The sequence below is a fragment of the Camellia sinensis genome, chromosome 15 (assembly GCF_055761805.1).
Source record: "Camellia sinensis isolate YWXY chromosome 15, ASM5576180v1, whole genome shotgun sequence".
NCBI classification, from domain to species: Eukaryota; Viridiplantae; Streptophyta; class Magnoliopsida; order Ericales; family Theaceae; genus Camellia; species Camellia sinensis.
In genome coordinates this window covers 22,548,162-22,566,764 of record NC_138975.1, presented here as the reverse complement: position 1 = coordinate 22,566,764, position 18,603 = coordinate 22,548,162, and positions in this window count along the sequence as shown.

Sequence of the window (18,603 nt, the reverse complement as noted above, 5' to 3'; positions counted from 1 at the left end):
AATCTGCCATATGAGCACGAGGTTTAGTCTTGTATGACTTCTTCTGCTTGTGGCAGTCACTAGCCCGATGCCCATTGCTACCACAGTTATAGCACTTCCCAAAGAATCGATTACATGGTTCCGGTGGCTTGTAAGCCGGCTTCTTTGCAACACCACCTCTAGGCCCCAACTTAGAGGGCTTCTTTCTTATTCCAGAAGATTTGCCATGTTCAATGAAATTGGCTTTTACTGAGGAGGTACTCCCTCCTTTCTTTCTATTATCCTCCTCAATCCGGAGTCGGACCACCAGCTCTTCAACTGACATTTCCTTGCGCTTGTGCTTCAAGTAGTTCTTGAAATCCTTCCAACCATTGGGAAGTTTCTCAATGATCACAGCAACTTGGAATGACTCGTTCAAAGGCATTCCTTCAGCATGAATTTCATGCAAGATCACTTGGAACTCCTGGACTTGGCTTATCACAGTTTTAGAATCTACCATTTTAAAATCAAGGAACCGTCCAACCACAAATTTCTTTGCCCCAGCATCCTCAGTCTTATACTTTTTGTCCAGAGATTCCCATAACTCTTTTGCTGAGCTCTTGGAACAAAACACACTATAAAGTGAGTCTGCCAAGCTGTTGAACACATAGTTCCGGCAAAGATAGTCTGTCTGCTTCCATGTGTCAAGCGCCATGACTTTCTGCCTATTAGGCTCATTCTCTGCCACGGCTGGAGGATCCTCGCTCAGAACCTTTGCAAGGTTTAGCGTGGTCAAGTAGAACAGCATCTTTTGCTGCCATCTCTTGAAGTTCACCCCAGCAAATTTCTCTGGGCGCTCATGATGACTGAGTGGTCCTCCTGAAACAGCCGGAGTAACGCCATGGTTGACCACAGAGGTCACAACAGTAGGGGTTGGCAACCCAGTTGCCCCGGGGTTCAGATCCCCACCAACATTAGCAATAGCAACAGCATCAGTGATAGTTGCCATTTCGAACAAATAAAACCTCCTTTTTAGCCAAGGCTAAACACTTTGGTTTCTATTCAGAAAACCAAACCAAAATCCAAACTTACAAGCAATTTAAACTTGCAAACAATTTAAAATTGCTACAACCAAATACATGCATATAAAATGCGTCTAATAAGCAAATAAAACTTGCTACTACAAATTGGCAAACAAACCAACTAAATCTCAAGTAAAAAATTTCTTCAAACATAAAGAAAAATAACCAATCCAATTAAGGATTATAAGTAGTCCATATAATTCCTTTCTACGCTAAGGTATGCCTACAAAGAGAGTTAGTAGAAAACGACAACATAATATAAAGCAATTGTACATACAATCAAATATTATTTAACCTTCTAGCAAATCATAGAATAGCAAAATAACTAAGGAATTAAGATACTATACAAGTTACAAAACCTTATAACTTCTACATTAAATTAAAAAATTAATTACCATAAATTATATAAGAATTTAATTCACAATAACCATGTAAATAAATATAGGCAAGTTACACAAATTTTATAACTCCAAAGAACTACATTTAATTCAAACTTTAATTCATCCAATTAAATCACACACTATTCATGGAAATAACTTATGTGTATAACTCTAGAAAACTAGAAGCAATTTCACATGCAAATTAGATAGTAAAGCTAGAAGCATGCAAAATCAAAATATACATATGCAACATTAGACAAATAGGATGAAACCAAATAAGTAGCATGCGGTTTATGTAAATAATTTGAATTGTTTATATGTAATAAACTAATAACCAAGCACTTCAAGTATATAATCATTCAACCATTAACATGCAAAAATTCTAAAGATTAAATCATGTAATCTAGTCTAGAAAATAATAAGCATGTAACAAATTAAAACCTAGAATAGAATAGAATTAGCATGTCAAATTGCAACATCAATAATTATATTTTATAACCTTAAAATTCATGCAAATCATAGAAGGGGAATGATGAACCATACTCATAAAATAAGATCAGAGTAATACAATTAAGTATACAAATTATGATAGGGCATTCTAATTAAACTAAACAATTAGAGAATCACATTGTATAATTTACAATCATTGAAATAGGGAGCAATTCCGCAACAATTCCTAGTGACATTATACAAATGTCTATATAAATCTATTCGATCAATTTCATAGGAAAAACATATATGAAAAATCTGTTTTAAGCTTGTTGTTCAAATTTTGAAATTAAATAAATAGATTTATGAAGAAATCAAATTATATATATACTAAGAACACATGCAAATAATTACAACTAAATTTCAACAGAAATACACAAAACCATAAAAGGGTAAAGAGACGAAACCGAAGCCTGCACGGAAGTAGTTTCCTTAAAACAGATTTCGCCGCCTCACTGGTCGAGTGCTTGAGGAATCCCGGCGTCTGTCTCCTAGGATACGACGGTCAAAACCAGCTACGGCAGAAGCACTCTCTATCTAGCTTAGCGAACAAAACAGTGGCAGCACTCTCTCACTGTAAGAACTTTCAGGCAAACTGACTTGTGAAATGGAAGTAAAAATTTCTGTGTTTGAGACTTGACAGGAGGGTCTCAATTTATACATGTATAGGGGAGAGAAGAAGAGCCTCCAGCCTTTATGGTTGTTCATAATGTACCATTAACCTCTGCAATAAAGGCAGGAGTTACAAACCCCATTAATGCAGGAGTTACAAACCTCATTAATGCAGGAGTTACAAACTTCATTACCTTTTTTGTATGAAGCTAACTTCATGAGGTAATTTCTCATTCAAATCTCAATGGTTTTTGGCCATTCTATCTGTGGTGTAAAGATCTCAATGCAAAGTATCTAGACCCACTTAGACCCAACACAATAGATGGTTGGGACCCACTTTAATATTTAATTAAAGTCACCAAAAAACCATTTTTTCCAACAATTGCATCCTTAAGTTGCTTGTATTGTTTGTGCAACTTATAGGTGAAACCACTCAATCATGTAATGCCACTTTCAAAAGGCCTGCCACTGTCAAAAGGCCTAAAATATGCAGCCTATATATATGCAATAGATGGGATTGAAATTGAAGTATCAACAGGTTGTATATATATAACAGCCTATATATATAACTGGTTGTATATATATATATATTTTATATGTAAAAAAATTTGCAACCAGTGAGAGGGAAACTGAGGAATGAAAGGTGGGGATCAACAGAAAAAAAAAAAATTGAGACTAACAGCGGTGGTGTTCTCCAATTATAGTTATATTTTTAGGGCCATAAAGCCTCACTAGTGGTCCAATAAAAAAAAAACCATAGGAATCTATGTAAGAAACAAATCTCTTTTCTCTACCACAATTTAACTGCTTTTAGTAAAGTTTTTTTTTTTTTAAATTATGATTTCACAATAATCAAGTGGACTATATTTCTTATTTATTGCAAGTTTTTTTAACATATAGTCACCAATGGCGTTTTAATAGGAAATCAGATTAAATTTTGGGTGGGCCATTACATCAGTAACCAAATTTTAAAGGGCAACTCTTACATAGAGTGAGCTTTCCAAAAAATTTGGCAGCACTGGAATGAGTTTGGAGGGACCATTACATGGTATACAAAAAAAAAATTGGAGAAATAGCAGTCATATACAAGTGAATTTTTCCATAACTCATTCCTATTCCTTTTTTTTAAATCACTGCTCCTTACAACAACTGCAAGTTTAGCAGCCCCATTCATAGGAGCACCAAAACTATCAGTCACTTAAGAAAAAGAAAAGCATCGCAACATTAGCTTGGTGTATGAAACACAACTTGTAGATAACTCTTGACAAAGAGAAGGCCGACACTGTTGACATTGGACCACAAGGTCCACTTGTTCCTTTTAATCCATGCTCTTAGAAAATTTCAGACTCTAAACAAAATATTTTCCTTATTCTAGTCAAGACGATAGACTTTCTCCTTTGGTTGGGAAGTTGATCTCTCAGTTTGAAAGTAAACCCATATAGTCCATTCACTCCATTAGCCAATCCTCATTTGATTACGGATTAAGGAAAACCTTTATTCACCCCAACATTAGTATTTACTCCAATAGTCCTTTAGTTTTCTCTAATGTACAAGTCTTAAAAATTTGTTTGAACACCAAAAAGTTACACAACTATCTACCTAAAGAAATTTATACAGAGCATATTTTATATGTATACAGAGCATATTTCATATGAATACAGAGCATATACATCAGACAAATACATCAGAGAGAGAGAGAGAGAGAGAGAGACTAACCGCGGTGGTGTTCTCCGATCGGCACAGCAGCGGCGGTGAGGAAAGGAGGGGCTAACGGCAGCAGTGGTGAGGGCTGTTGGCGGTGAGGGCTATCGAAAATGGTAGCAGCGGCGGTGGGTTGATGTAATGGTAGCAGCGGCGGTGAGGGCCCTGTGTGTGAATGAGTATAACGTGTGTGTGCGTATGTGTGTGTGTGTGTCTGTGAAATAGGTTTGAACCGAGAAATTATTGTGTGTGTTTGAGAAGAAGAACCGATTGTAACAAAACATTTTTATTTCCCCCCTAAAAAATTTAGTGACTAAATTATATTTTGGTGTCAAAATTATTTCTTCACTAAAGATAAAAATATTGGCCACAAAAATAGTTTTGCCACTAAATAATATTAAAATATTAAAAATTATTGGTGACAAAAATATATTCGTCATTAATAATTTTTTAATTGATGACAAATTTTTTCATCACCAAAAGTCTATTAATTTTGGCGCCCTCCGAAAATATTAGCGGGAAAATATTTGGTGACAAAAAAAATATAAATAATGACGAAATATAATTTCGTCACCTATTTTTTTTTATTATGATTTAGATTGGTGACGAAATTTTATTTTTGTCTCCAAAAATGGTACATTTGGAGACGAAATATGATTTTCGTCATTAAAAGATACGTATTTCGTCACAAAAAAAAAAATTCGTTATTAGTTTTCGTCTCTAAAGACTATTTTTGTTGTATGTATGGTCGTGGAATATGACTTTTGGCGACTAACATGTTTGGTCATGGAATGTGACAATTGGCGACTAACGTGCTTGGTCGGAAATATGTCACTTTTCGCGACTAAAGTGTTTTAGCGACTAAATGGATTAGTCGCAGTAATGATATATTTAGTGACCAAAAATTTAGTCAGCAAATCTAACTTTTTCCCGACTAAAAAAAGGTTTGGTCGCGAATTACTTTTGCCAACCCTCATTTGGCGACCAAGTGGCGACCAAAAAAATTGGTCGCGAATAACTTTTGCCGACTAAAAATTGACTTTTGCCGATCAAATTTTTAGTCGGCAAAAGTGCGATTTCCTGTAGTGTCCATTTCATCCATAAGGTTTTTTATTTTTGTTCATGTGGTCTAATTGGAGACAATTGTACAAATCAAATCAGTAACCCTTAGAACTTAATTTGATGGGTTCAAAATGAATTTTTTTAATTTAGACAATTTAAATCATACAATCAAATACCCATTATATTGGTTGTGGGGTATAGTTTGTTCAAAATAATAAGAAATTTGAGTATTTTGTTGTACGATTCAAATTGTTCAAATTCTAAAACAATATTTTTTTTAATTAAATTAAGCTACAATAGATATTAATTTGTATAATCGTCTCTAATTGGATCACATGATGAAAAAAATTAGAAATTTGGCGGACTAAATAGACGATATCAATAATTTAGGGATTAAATAGAAAAAAATGATAATAATTTAGAAAGATAAAAGTGAAATTAACCCTACACATATAAACTATGTTGATATTTATTTCATTTTAAACATTATGTTCATATTTTTATATGTATATTATATGCAATTATGTAAATTCTTTTTTTTTTTTTTCTTTTTTTTTTTTGTCAACTGGTAAAAGAATAAATATAAATATGAAAAACATTATATCAAACTAAACAACTAAATTCTAACAATAGCTAAAAAGCCCAATAATCACTAATTGTCTAAATTAGGAAAGAAATAAATAATTATATGCAACTCCTGTATTTGAGGATAAATAAGCTTTACAATTAGTATCAAATTTCTTTTCATTAAAATTGAACTCATAATTTCACACAACAAAATATTAGATAATCACTAAATTAAACGATTAACGATTCAATTCACAATTAGAGAAATAGGCAAAGTAAAAAATGATGATGAAACCAAATGATTTATGGTAAGGGAGATTTCCAAATGTTGATTTGGAAAGGCATCAGAAGAAGAGGGTTGTGAGGATATATTTTCTGAGTACCAACACGTGGCCAAGGTGACGCCGACATGTCAACCGAGGTGCCATGTGTCCTGTTCGTGACGCCGAGGTGATCTCGGCTAGGCCGAAGTTACCTCCGAAGATATCGAAATCTGAGATAAGCGGATAAGGCGCAAGAGTCCTAGCATGAGAAAGGACTTCAGCATGGATAAGGATAACACTCTTAGGGAGTTTATCTTTATCTCTTGGAGAGTCCAAGATAAGCATTAAGCAGAAGTCCATTAAAGCTAGGCTTCTATGGGGACTAGGATTGAATTAACTATAAAAGAAAGGCACCCCCGATGGGTGTAATGTACGTAATTTATATTCAGAATAGTGAGTTAAGCACTATTGATTATCTTTGAGAGATATTTGATTACTGATTTAATCATCGGAGTGCCCCCAGGTGGACGAACCACCGCCGGAGTCTCTTCTTTTTGTGATAGGTCATTCAGGCTAATCCTATTCTGTCAATGTTCTCCAGCTGGATATTGAGTTGGCAGTGTGGTCAGAAATTCACTCACACAATTTGTCGCCGTCTGTGGGAACTTAAGAAGAATAGATGGCCAACGACGACGGACAGAAAGAGAAGATTGGGGATAACACTCCTGTTGGGAATGGGAGACCTGTAGACCTTGATGTTGAAGAAGACAACTGCAATAAAGACCAGAATCACGGAGGAAAGGACGTCGGCCAGGAATGCGACGCACCAAAGAAAACGGACCAAAGCGGTTACTACAACAAGGATGACCTCCAGGTATGGAAAGAAAGATGCCTGCGGAAGGACGACGAAGTGAAGACCATGGCAAATAAATTGGTAGACCTGCAATCGGTCGTCAATTTTATGATGCCAAATTACGTCATGCAGCCACCGTTCCCGCTACAGGACACGCTGATCCCAGCGGCCCATGCCCGGAAGGAAGGGTAGAAAACAATCCCTATAGCCCCCCAACACGCCAGGAGCGAAAGACTCTCTTACTGGCCTTCAAGGGAGGTCGGGCGAGGAGAGCCAAGAAAGGAAGAATCTCGAAGGACACATCGCACTAAAGAGGCAGACCCCAGAGAACATCGGCATGTTCAAAGGCAGGAGTTGTGCTTCGACACACCCAACGGAGAAAGATCAAAAAGGGCTCACAGCGAAGCTAAAAGCAGTGCACCTAAGAGACTGAAATCAGGAGATAGCCAAGCTCCTGGGCGGACCAAAGAGGACTTGAGAGATTACCTCAAGAGGAAGCAAGATCATGCTGAGGTAACTTCAGCAGTTAAACCGAGAACACCATTCTCGGTAGAGTTAGATAAAGTTGAGGTCCCAAAAAGATTCAGTATGCCGAGGTTCCAAATATACGATGGTAAGTCGGACCCTAACTTTCACGTCGAATTATACCTGAACTCGATGGCACTGTATACTGGGAACGAGTCGTTGCTCTGCAAAGTGTTCCCCTCATCCTTCGGGGAGATTGCATCGAACTGGTTTCACAAATTGCCCAAGAGAAATGTGAAGACCTGGGAAAGCCTGGCTGAGATGTTCGTGGCCAGGTTCGTGATGAACAAATTGCAGCCATTAAGGGTGGATGCCCTGATGGCTCTGAGGATCAGTGAGGATGAAGGCCTTAGAGCCTACGCAAAAAGGTATTATGAGGTGTTCAACCGAATACCCGAATGCAACCAAGAGGTAGCGGTCGTGTCTTTCAAGAACGGCCTGAAAGAGGATTGTGCACTACGAAAGTCATTGGCAAAGACATTGCCAAAAAGCATGGAGGAGCTCATGGCCAGAATTAAGAAATACCCTAGAGCCAAGGAAGACACTCCAGGGATTAAGGCAACAAAGCAGGAAAAAACAAGCGGCTCGCCGAAGCGAGGCCGAGGTAACAACAGATCCAACAAGCAAGAGATAGGGCTGAGAACTGCACAGGCAGTCACAACTGTATTTTGAATTCCAATTCACAAAGTCCTGGACAAAATCTGAACCCAACCCTATTTCAGAGCACCAGATAGGGTACCAGGAGAATTTATGGGAAGGAGCCTTGGTGAGCATTGTGCTTACCATAATGAAGATGGGCACCTGACTCAGGATTGCAGAGCCCTAAAGTCACACCTGGAAGACCTGGTAAGGCAGGGCCATTTAAGGGACCTTGTAGATGAGGCCAAAACGAGGAAGGAGCAAACAAGACTTCCTCAAGCACCAGCAGCTCCACCTCCCCCAGCACAGCAACCGCAGGCAGGCGGACCTCGGGTAGTCAATGTAATCCACTCGAAGGTCAACGAAAACGAAATACGGGAGGAGACCCAGAAGGTAAAGCACCTGCAGCATGTGTACCAGGTCCGGCAGAAAAGACCTCGGGCCGACGAGTACTAGGGACCGGTGGTGTCCTTCACTGAAGCCGACCTTGAGATGGTACAACATCTGCACAACGATACCTTGGTAGTATCTCTCCAGGTTGGGGAGTGCCAAGTAAAGCGCATTCTGATTGACCAAGGCAGCTCCTGTGACATCATGTATGTCAGATGTTACAAGGAGCTGGGCCTTCACCCCGACAATATGGAGCAATCCAATGGCCCAATGGTCAGGTTCAATGGAACGCCAACATGGCCACTGGGTGCAACAAACTTAGATGTGCAGGCTGGCACGAAGAAGATAAAGACAGAGTTCCCCATAATCGACACACCCTCCCCTTACAATATTATCTTGGAAAGGCCATGGTTGCATGTAATGGGGGCTGTTCCCTCAACATTGCATCAACTATTGCGGTTCCCAACAGAGCATGGGATAGAGGAGGATAGAGGAGATCAGCTTCAGGTAAAGAATTGCTCCATGGCAGCAATGAAATCCACCTGTAGCATACGAGAACCAGAGAAGGCATAGATCGAAGACGAGGATGTGGAAGTCCTAAAGGACGTCGACAAGGAGCCAGCCGAGAAGAGTGAAGAAGCACTAAAGAAAATCCTCGTCCAGGAGGGGGATGAAGAACACTTCTTTCTTCTCAGCTCGGGCTTAGCCGAAGAAGAGGAAAAAGAGTTGGAAGCTTTCTTGAGAGCAAATATTGAGGTGTTTGCTTGGACGCCTTACGAAATGCCTAGCATTGACCCCGAGGTCACTTGCCATAAACTGAACGTTGACAGGTCGGCCAAACCTGTAATCCCACGAGCAAGAAGACCGACGTTGATGCACGTCGAAGCAGTGGAAGAGGAAGTACACAGACTTCTGGAGATCAGGGCCATTCGAGAGGTAAATTACCCGACATAGCTATCAAATACAGTGGTGGTGAAGAAAAAGAATGGTAAACGGAGGGTCTGCGTGAACTTTACCAGCCTGAACAAGGCCTGTCCCAAAGACAATTTTCCTTTACCCAAGATTGACCAACTGGTAGATGCCACTTCGGGGCATGGAAGGATAAGCTTCCTGGATGCCTACAGGGGGTACCATCAGATAGCAATGGACCCACCAGATGAGGAGAAGACTGCGTTTATCACCCCAAAAGGGCTGTATTGCTACAGAGTGATGCCCTTTGGGTTAAAGAACGCAGGAGCAACTTACCAGAGATTGGTAACCAAGATGTTCAAATATCTAATTGGCAGAACGGTAGAAGTCTACATCAACGACATGGTCGTGAAGACCAAGGAACCTGAAGGTCATCTAGCCGACCTAAAAGCAGTCTATGACATCCTTAAAACATATCGGCTCCAACTCAATGCATCCAAATGTGCATTTGGAGTTGGATCTGGTAAGTTCTTGGGATACCTGGTGACCAGAAGGGGCATTGAGGCTAGCATAGATCAGATCAAGTCCATCCTTGAGTTGAAGAGCCCGACGTCGGCAAAATAGGTACAGATGCTAACTGGAAGGGCTGCAGCCCTGAACAGGTTCATAAGCAGGAGCTCTGACAAATGCAAACCCTTCTTTAATTAGTAAAGAAGGCCACAGACTTCTTATGGACAGAGGAGTGCGAAGTCTCCCTGGCCGACTTAAAGAAGTATTTGACCACGGCTTCAGTTCTCTCAAATCCAGAACCTGGAGAGGAGCTGTTCCTATACTTGGCAATTTCAGAACACGCGGTAAGCACAGTGGTAATCCGAGAAGAAAAATGGGAGCAAAGGGTTGTTTACTATGTAAGACAAATATTGGCTAATGCAGAAACCAGGTATTTACCCCTAGAGCAGTTAGCACTGGCATTAGTAATGGCTTCAAAGAAACTGAACCATTATTTTGAAGCACACAGAATTGTGGTGCTAACTGAACACCCTTTGAAGTCCCTGTTGCAACAGGGAGCTCTGACAAGAAGAATAGCCAGATGGGCAGTGGCCTTGGGCCAGTATGACCTAGAGTACAGACCCAGAACGATGATCAAAGGCCAAGTCTTGGCCAACTTTGTGGCCGAGTTCACTCCAAGAGCCACCGTACATCGGGCTCCGTCGAGCCGAAATGAACGACGTCCAAGCAAGCAAAAAGGAGCCCAGCCGTGGGCAACAGAACAAAGGGAAGAAGAAAAACTAAGGCCCTGCAGGATTTATATCGGCAACTCCTTCCGACTATTTGTCGATGGGAGTTCAAACCGTCAAGGAGCGGGGGCAGGAGTAGTACTGGTATCTCCAGACGGGCAGATACTAGAACAATCCATTCGTTTGGGGTTCAAGGCCTCAAACAATGAAGCAGAGTATGAAGCACTGATCGCATGACTAAAACTAGCAGTAGCAGTAGAAGCAGGTGAGGTGATAGTTTTTTGTGACTCTCAACTTATAGTCAACCAAGCAACAGGCGAGTTCGCAACCCGAGATGAACGTATATCGGCATACGCAAAGGAAATAGGCAGATTGGTGGCCTTGTTTCAGAATTGCCGACTACAGCAGGTTAGCCGAGATGATAACAGCCACACCGATGCCCTGGCCAACCTGGCTAGTGCAATACAACCTGGAAAGGCAAGGACGATAATGGTCGATTACTTGTCGGGCCCGAGCATTGAACCACTGACCACAGAGTGTGAAGCAATGTGTGTGGACATAGGACCAAGCTGGATGGATGCAATAGTATCATTCCTGAAAGAAGAAAAACTGCCAGATGATCGCAAAGAGGCACACAAGATCAAATTAAAGTCGGCAAGATTCAATCTAACAGCAGAAGGACACTCTACAGAAGATTCTTCACTGGACCCCTTTTGAGGTGTGTACATCCTTCACAAATTGAAGATTTTTTATATGAAATACATGAAGGAATATGTAAAAGCCACGCTGGGGGCCGATCACTTGCCCATAGGGCCATTACCCAGGGTATTGGTGGCCCTACATGCAGAAAGATGCAGAAGCCTATGTGAAGAAATATGAAAAATGCCAAAGGTTTGCACCTCTGATACACTAACCAGCAGCAGACTTAAACCCAGTATCCAGTCCTTGGCCATTTGCCCAATGGGACATGGATCTCGTTGGACAACTCCCCCAAGCAACTAGACAGCGAAAGTACCTACTAGTGGCAACAGACTACTTCACCAAGTGGATAGAAGCTGAACCCCTTACCAAGATTCGAGATGTGGATGTGAAAAGCTTCATATGGAAGAATATCATCACCCGGTTTGGGATTCCAAGAGCAATAGTTGCAGATAATGGGACAAAATTTGACAGTAAACTAATCAAGAGCTTTTACGCAAAGTTCAAAATCAAGAATTACTTTTCAACCCCAAGCTTTCCCCAAAGCAATGGACAAGCCGAAGCATCCAACAAAGTTATCCTGGATGGGATAAAGAAAAGGCTACAGGCAGCAAAAGGAAAGTGCGTGGATGAGTTGCCCAGTGTACTCTGGGCATATCGAACTATGCCGAGAAGATCAACAGGGGAATCCCCCTTTGCCATGGCTTATGGCACAGAAGTTGTCATTCCACTGGAGGTCGGCATCCCAGGGATCAGAACCCAAGGAGTAGAGAATGGGACTAATGATGTACTCTTAGCCCGAGATCTAGATCTTCTAGAAGAAAGAAGGGAGAAAGCTGCAATTCAGCTCGCAGCATACTAGCAACAGCTTGCCAAAGCTTATAATAGAAAGGTCAACCCAATGGAGTTTCAAATTGGTGACCTCGTCTTACGAAAAGTCGTCGGCAACAGGAAGGATCCCAGAGAGGGCAAGCTTGGTCCAAATTGGAAAGGACCCTACAGAATCATCTCGGTACTGGGAAATGGGGCATATCGGCTTGAAGATAATGAAGGCAAAGAGTTACCAAGGCCCTGGAATACTTGCAATCTTAAGTTTTTTTATCATTAACTTTTCTTGTTCTTTGTTATTAGCCGAAGTAATAAATAAAGCTTGATTTTTTCATGACTAATATGATAGTTGATGACGTTTCCAGAATACATGGATAATAAGAACCCAAGTGAAAGTGAAACTTAAGTTCACATTAGAGGGCAGAGAGTTGGAAAATGGTTTTAACACTTGTTGAAATTTATGATAAATTTACAAGTTGAAGTTAAACCGAGATCATGTTTAATACTTGCTGAAATTTGTGAAAATTTACAAGTTGAAGTTAAACCGAGATCATGTTTAACGCTTGTTGAAATTTATGATAAATTTACAAGTTGAAGTTAAACCGAGATCATGTTTAACACTTGTTGAAATTTGTGAAAAATTTACAAGTTGAAGTTAAACCGAGATCATGTTTAACGCTTGTTGAAATTTATGATAAATTTACAAGTTGAAGTTAAACCAAGATTATGTTTAACGCTTGTTGAAATTTGTGAAAAATTTACAAGTTGAAGTTAAACCGAGATCATGTTTAACACTTGTTGAAATTTGTAAAAAATTTACAAGTTGAAGTTAAACCGAGATCATGTTTAACGCTTGTTGAAATTTATGATAAATCCACAAGTTGAAGTTCAACCGAGATTATGTTTAACACTTATTGAAATTTGTGATAAATTTACAAGTTGAAGTTCAACCGAGATTATGTTTAACACTTATTGAAATTTGTGATAAATTTACAAGTTGAAGTTCAACCGAGATTATGTTTAACACTTGTTGAAGCTTGAGTTTACAAGTTAAAGTTAAACTAAGTTTATATTGAACACTTGTTGAAAATTTGTGAAAAATTTACAAGTTGAAGACCAAGACTGTACCAAGAAAGGTACTTGTGTACTTGTCGAGGTAAACCATTGGCTTGTATAACCGAGGTATGTCACCCCGAGAAGGCGGCACAAGACTAAGGTGTATATTGAAGACACAAAATTATTCCAAGTATAAAAGTCATACAAAAGCAATAAAGGGATGATAAAGATACAAGCATTCAGGAAAAGAAGTTGCATTTATGTACAAAAGAGGGCACTTCGACCTACCAAAAGAGTAATTGTTCAGAGATTACAAAAGAACGCACATCGGCCATGTGAAGAGCTTACATTGTTTCAAAGGAAAACCAAAATGCAAAGTATAGAAGCAAAAGAAAAAACATCAAAACTAAGACTCTTCAACACCACTAGCAGGTTGGGTTTGAAGTTCAAAAGACTGCTGAGAGGACATCTCGGCAGCCTTCTCAGCCGCAAGCTCGGCATCTATTTCTTGAAGGGTTTGATCGAGGCTTTTGTCAGCAAGAGGCAAGTCCGAAGATGCCTTCTCAGGTGTAGCATCCTTGGGAACCTCCTCACCCTCCTCGTCTTGAGTCAAGTCCAGGACTTGCTCAATTGGAATAGGGGACTTGGCCCCAGCAGCTTCCTTCGACTTCCTCACCAGAGCCTCTTCCTCAGACTCAGAATCGTCGTCAGATTGGCTTGGAGTTGGGGGGAATGGCAGAAGAAGGACGTCGGTGTTCCTAAGGGGGGAGTCATCAGGGATTTCGAGCTTTTTAAGTAAAGTCATCTAACCAAGGGTGAAACCCTTGTTGCATGCCTGCTTTACTTGTTTCTCGTAATCCGCCGTGATATCGGCCACCCCCTCATTATAGCCCTTCTTGTCGGCAGCCTTGACCTCGGCCTCTTTCATAGCCAAGGCATCTTGAAGTTCTTTCTGGGCCTGGGACATCTTTTCCTCGGCCTCTCTTTTTTGGGCCTCGAGAACCTTCCTGATGGCCTCAGCGAATTTTACCTTTTCTTCGGCGTCATTTTGAGCTTTAATAGCAGCCTCGGCTTGATCCTCCAAGGTCTTCATCTTTGATTGCAAGTTTTTATTAGTCTTTTGCAGACTAGTAGCCTCCCTCTTCTTGTCGGCCAACTCCTTCCGATTCTCAAAGGCTTGCATTGAGAAAGAATGAGCATGCTGGATGGCTTGAAAGTGAACAGAGCTGAAGTTATTAGAAAATTTTCTAAGTACAAAAACGAAAAAAGAAAGAAAAATTACCGAATAAAGAGACTTACTTGAGCAGAGCGCTGGAGCATCAGAGCATAGTTTTCATATTCGCTCAGCTCGGCGTTTCGGTCAAGATCGTCGGGAAGAAACAGAGCGATACTAAGGGCAACGCCGACATTGATGTCGTCGGCACTATTGCTAGTCCTAACTGGCTTATCCTCCAACGTGATCTGGGGGGCCCAAGGGGCATCATGCTTTAGAGACCCCAAGGTGGTTGTAACGGATGACCTGGGCCTCTTGATCGGGTAGACTCGGATGGTTGGGCCTCGGCAAGCCTCTTCTCAGCGGCAGAATGAGACTTATCGCTCTCAGCCAATTTGGAGATTGGCAAGGTGTCCTCAGTGTCAACCTGAGTCACCATTGCCTTGGGCTGAGCCTTCTTTATCCTTTTTTGTTTTGGCTTTGGAGGCTATGTTGGTACTTCCTGAGTGTCTATGGTGGATGAAATGTTGGCTAGGAGGTCTTTGGCGACTGTTTTTTGGTGACCCATCTCAGCAGCAAAGACAGTTCATCGCTGTCATCAGCGTTGGGATATTGGGATCAGATATGGAGCCAAGGTTGACGGCTGCTCAGTATGATCAGAGGTCGATCCTTGATCTGGTCGAGATGTGGAGGCAGCTTGAGGAGTTATGGCAGAAGGAGGTGACAGGCTTTTCTTCTTCTTCCTTGGGACATCAGGCAGAACCGACTTGTAGGTGGGAATGAAATTGAGTACCAAAGGAGCTCTCCATTTGTAGACTGGCAAATCTAATAGCTTCCTCAGACCTTTGCTGGGAAACAAAGATAGGCGGAAGACCTTTGGTGGCTGAGGAAGAGCTGCAAGAAAAATAGACATTAGAAACAAATAAAGTATTAAAGACTTTAAAAAACGAGTTAGTATGAACACAAGGCTCTGTAGACACCCCATTTTTGACCGACCTTAAGACTCAGACGTCACCAGTTGAGCGCTTGGTGATACTACATATCGTGCTCATTCAGAAGTCTCAGAGTCGCGGCCGTGAGCCCTGCCTTCGGATTTCCGAACCCTCTTCTATGCCTTGCCTCGGTTTGCGAACAAGACTCAGTTTTCTCTGTTTCTTTTCCTGAGGGGAGGGAGAGGTCCCGTAGACCATCTCTCAGTGGCCGTGGGCTACATTTTGTGGCTGTAGGCCATTTTGCCAATTTCGGGGCCCGGTTCCCGGTTTTCAGAGCCGTCAGGCCGTGTGCCTCGGTTCAGGACCGCTTAACCATCTCCTATTGCTCCGGTTTTTGGCATGCATCTTATTTACTCCCTTTTGAGGGACACTGAGGTCTGATAGACCCACTTCGTGGTCGAGTGCCATTTTCGGTGCTTAACAGACAGTTTTCGGGGCCCCGAACTGCGCGTTTTGGCCCCCGAACATTCGTTTTGCATCGGTTTTCGTTCATTTTTGGCAGGTACCTCTGTTTCATCCCCAGGAAGGCCGTAGAAGGGTGGGAGGCCAGCAATTATTTCAGCAACCAGTTATATATCCTCCGGCACCCTCCGACGCCCGTTTTTCTCACTTCCAAGCCAATGTTGAACACCCTTGGGCCATTTTCTTGAACTTTTAACCACATATTTGTGATGTACACACATGGGAGGACCCTAAAAGTTGGTGGCCGGCCACTAATGTTGCTTGACCCTTTTGAACCCCTCCTAAAAATGGCCTATTCTCTCTCCTGTTTTACATTTTGCAATTTTGAACCATAGGGTTGTGATGAGGGAACCTGGGAGGATAGCAATTTGTGGTGGCCGGCCACTAATTCAACTTGGCCCTTTTGACCCTTGGCCGGCCGGCCATGGCGGGTGGCCGGCCGGCCGGCCACCTGCATCTCCAAAAAGGGGCCGGCCATGATCCTCAGGTTGTGTTTGTTACAGTTGTACACTTTTTCCCCCCCAAAAACCTGTATCCGGAGGGGACCTTTTTTGGGGGGAAACTTGGCTTGTTTTCCCCCCACTTTTTCCCTCCTTTTCTCCCCCTATTTGGTGTATATACTTGGCTGGCCAGGTCTGGGAGAAGGGTTACAAAAAATTCCCTCAAGAGCTTTATCATCATAGCTCCCCCTATCTCTCTCATTTCCTCAAAAATTCCTAAGTCCTACACCTCATTTCTTCATCACCACCAAGCACCACCACCACTACTCCATTTCCAGCAGCTTGGAGAGCTTTCTAGCAGCTAGGAGACATCACTTCTCAAGCCAAGAAGCATCCAAAGACTTGTCTTCAATGGTAAGCATCATTTCCCTTCTTTTGAGCTCAATTTTGTAACATTTTTCTAGCCTCTTTTCTTACTGTTTTGAGCTCCAACCAAAACTGAAAAAGTCATTTTTTTGAGCTCATTTTCCTATTTCATTAAGGGCTCAACACTGTTTGAGCCCCCCATATTGCACTTGCTTCATTATCCTTCTTAAATACCGTTATCTTGCATAGTATGTTTAGCCTATGTGTGATCTGTTTTGGAGCATGATGTAAACTGTAAGTGAGCTTATTTTGAGCCCCTCTTCAACATTGGAGAAGGACTCATCACTGTTTGGGACCTCCATGTGCCACTTGTGATTATACCCCTCTTTGGTCCCCATTTTTGCATGCTTTGGCAGCCCATTGTGCTTCTGTTTTTGGTCTTTTTACAGAACTGAAAATAGTCTTATTTTGGCCCATTATTCATGTTTCATTAAGGGCCTTTCATGGTTTGAGGCATCTTTTATACACTTCATGTTATATCTCTCTTTTGGGCCCCATTTTTGCATGCTTTGGCAGCCCATTGTGCTTCTGTTTTTTGTCTTTTTACAGAACTGAAAATAGTCTTATTTTGGCCCATTCTTCATGTTTCATTAATGGCCTTCCATGGTTTGAGGCATCTTTTATACACTTCATGTTATATCTCTCTTTTGGGCCTCATTTTTGCATAGCATTTTGGACATATTTGCATACTGTTTTGGGTCCGGCCATCAACTGTAAAATGCATTATTTTTGGCCCCTCTTCAACATTGTTGAAGGGCCTCTTTGTGTTTAAGGCCAGCAATCACTATTTGCTTCTTTGGCCATCTTTTGGCCCTTTTCTTGCATGAGAATTTAGCCATACCTGTGCTGGTTTTTGTGGTTTTCCATAAACTGTAAAAGATCATATTTTGGGCCCCTCTTCAACTTTGTTGAAGGGCCTTAATCTGTTTGAGGTCAGCAGCTGTGAGTTGTTTCATTATCTCGCATTTAGGGCCATTTTTGCATGCTATTTTTGCCCTATTTGTGTTTGCTGTTTGGCCATGCTTTGAACTGTAAAAATGCTCATCTAGGGGCTTCCTTGCTTCTGTATTTTCATCTCATGTACCAATTATGCATGCTTTGTATAGCTGTAAGCCATTTCATGTACCTAGTTTTGCATTTCGGGAGAAATTCTATGCATCGGGTGTCATTTCGCCTCGTTTCGGGGCTGTTTTACCCCTCATTTTGCTACTGAAAATTGCATGTTTGCATATCATTTTCCATGTCTTTGCCATGTCTCATTAGAGTGACATTTCGGTGCCTGAGGGTCGGTCCTCGGTTTGCGTGCACGCGTGCACGCATTTCGAGTTGTCTTGTTTTCATCTGATGGCCTCCTATGTGAGTGTGGCTGAGGCTATCTCATGTTGGTGTAAGCCCATTATTGCATTGCGTATGCCATTTCATCCATAGCATTGTGTATGCTCGGTTGTGTATTACCTTATTGCATTGTGTATGCCATTCCATAACATTGTATATGTTAGGATTGTATCTTAGTTGCATTTCATGCATGTCATGCATATTGCATCGTGTTCGGGATAGGAGTTAGCCCGGGCACGGGAAATGAGGTGCGTTTAGTACTCCGAGTGACGGAACGTGTCTCAATTCCCAGTCACCGACACTCCGGATCATCCATGATGGAGTTAGGTCTTGTTGTGTTTTCATGTGCATTCATTTTATATTAAATTGTGCAATTCGACTCCTCGGCCATCATGCATCGAGATGCGTGATTGGTGGCACGAGGATCAAGGCATGCATACATTTGTGAAAATACATTGCTATGCCCCTTTCCTGCTCTCTGTTG